The sequence below is a fragment of the Sinocyclocheilus anshuiensis genome, unplaced genomic scaffold (assembly GCF_001515605.1).
Source record: "Sinocyclocheilus anshuiensis isolate Anshui unplaced genomic scaffold, SAMN03320099.WGS_v1.1 scaffold25, whole genome shotgun sequence".
Taxonomy (NCBI): domain Eukaryota; kingdom Metazoa; phylum Chordata; class Actinopteri; order Cypriniformes; family Cyprinidae; genus Sinocyclocheilus; species Sinocyclocheilus anshuiensis.
In genome coordinates this window covers 266,529-268,957 of record NW_015536477.1, presented here as the reverse complement: position 1 = coordinate 268,957, position 2,429 = coordinate 266,529, and positions in this window count along the sequence as shown.

Genomic DNA, 2,429 nt, shown 5'->3' with positions numbered 1-2,429 from the left:
GGACAGGACTTGGAGAGCTGCTGACCAGCATTATCGCCCGCAGACATTTGAGTCTGCCCCGCTTTAAAACATTCCTATTTACGGCGTGGCGGCTCAGAAATAAATAAATGTGTTAATATGTTGGGAAGGCTGGTTGGAGGGACCGCTGGTGCTGTTTGGTTTTTCTGTGATGATGCCATTTATCACGCGCTGACAGCCCGTTTGTGAAGTGCTGCGCTACGCGGTCCACTTCAACTCACCATCCCGCCGTCTCAGCTCTCTGGGAGAATGCATAAACGAGACGTCACGATGCAGAACGACTAGCATACCTTGCCCGTGGGACTTCCAGGGTGAAAAACACTAGAGATTCTCCACAGTCAGATGTACGCACAAGTTGATGACAGATTTTGTATTTATTTAATGTTTTTCCTGAAGAACATGCTGTCTGCCTGCTTTCTGTGTTGTCTTGGCGAAATGTGTGAGGGACCTAGGACATACCCTAGGGTTACTCCATATAATCAGGTGTGAGAAAGGGAAAATAGAGGTTCAAATGCATCATGAGGATGTTCCAGGAGTTTTTCCATGTAGAGGGGAACTATGGAAAGAGGGCACATTCCTGTGACCTTCAGTTTTTTTTAGCGTGGATGTGTGTGTGCAGGTTCAAGCAAATAATACAGGTGGTGATTTATGATTTCAGTGCAGCGAGATGCGACTTGACATTTTCCTGCTGTGGCATAGCCCAGTTCTGGCTCCATGCTTCATTACGTGAGCCTCCCCACGCGATTTCCGACCCAGTAAAAATAAGCCTGCTCACCTCAGCTATGAGTGAATGAGCATGTGTGGATCTGTCTCGGGGGTGGGCGGCTTCATTGTGCTCTGCTATTCTCACCTTCCCCGAAATTTCCATATGGCCATGATGCCACTGCTCCAGTCAACCCTTAAATACACACACACGGCTGACAGCAACTTTCAAAGTCTTACCGGGTAAGATAAAGGAAACTGATAAATAAGTAAACAATCACATCTGTGCAAATGCATCATGAGGATGTTCCAGGAGTTTTTCCATGTAGAGGGGAACTATGGAAAGAGGGCACATTCCTGTGACCTTCAGTTTTTTTTAGCGTGGATGTGTGTGTGCAGGTTCAAGCAAATAATACAGGTGGTGATTTATGATTTCAGTGCAGCGAGATGCGACTTGACATTTTCCTGCTGTGGCATAGCCCAGTTCTGGCTCCATGCTTCATTACGTGAGCCTCCCCACGCGATTTCCGACCCAGTAAAAATAAGCCTGCTCACCTCAGCTATGAGTGAATGAGCATGTGTGGATCTGTCTCGGGGGTGGGCGGCTTCATTGTGCTCTGCTATTCTCACCTTCCCCGAAATTTCCATATGGCCATGATGCCACTGCTCCAGTCAACCCTTAAATACACACACACGGCTGACAGCAACTTTCAAAGTCTTACCGGGTAAGATAAAGGAAACTGATAAATAAGTAAACAATCACATCTGTGAGCACAAATGGTTGACATTTGGCGCGATGCAGATCATTTCTTATTTATGGGTGTTTTCATGTCTCTCGACCCACTTGCACAGGTCATATGACTAATTACTAAAATTAGGTGATGCATATCTGTGCTCTATACACTCTTGGTTTTACTACTACTACATCTAGCTAATAATAAAATCACATCCTTCGATTCCAGTAAGTGTTAAAGACTTTTTACAAGTTATTTATATTTAGAAATGTGCAATGACAGACTTCTCACTGGTAGCGTATGCCAGTCTTCTCCAATCATTTAGTAATAATATGGAAAAAAAAAAAATCTGCCGTTACTACTGTTACATCATGAAAAATATACAGTATCTTCTAGAAATGAAACCAAAACAAGTAGGCAGTCTTTAGCGTACAGTATTACCTTTGCAAAACTACAGTCTCTGCAGAAATTCATTATTCTTAATTAGCATTTCTGTAAACTGCATCAACCCCCATCATTTGCCATACAGGAAAATCTCTGCGGTGCATTTCCACTAACAGTCGCAAACGCAGCAATTTGTTGCAGTTGTTTCTAGTTATTACTTCAGTTGTTCAGCGAGAGAGGAGGGGAAACGAGAGTAAAACATTCCTAGACACTGCTTTGTCTTCACAAACACACATCCAGACACCTATTATTCACAATTATCTTTTAACAATGAAATTTACTGCGGTTTGAATTGTCTTTAATGCAGCCTGGAGGTAATATCCCATGATTCCCCACTAGACAGCCACTTTAGTGAGCTCTTTAACTCCCTTTCAACTGCCTTTACTCATCTATTCATTCGTTTTACAATAACATACTCCAACTTTAACAGCCAACAACAACCTGCGTTTGGGTTTTATTTAGCCTTGTAGTGCTGGTAAGGAGTGTGTGTGTGTGGGTGTGTGTGTGTGTGTGTGTGTGTGTGTGTGTGTG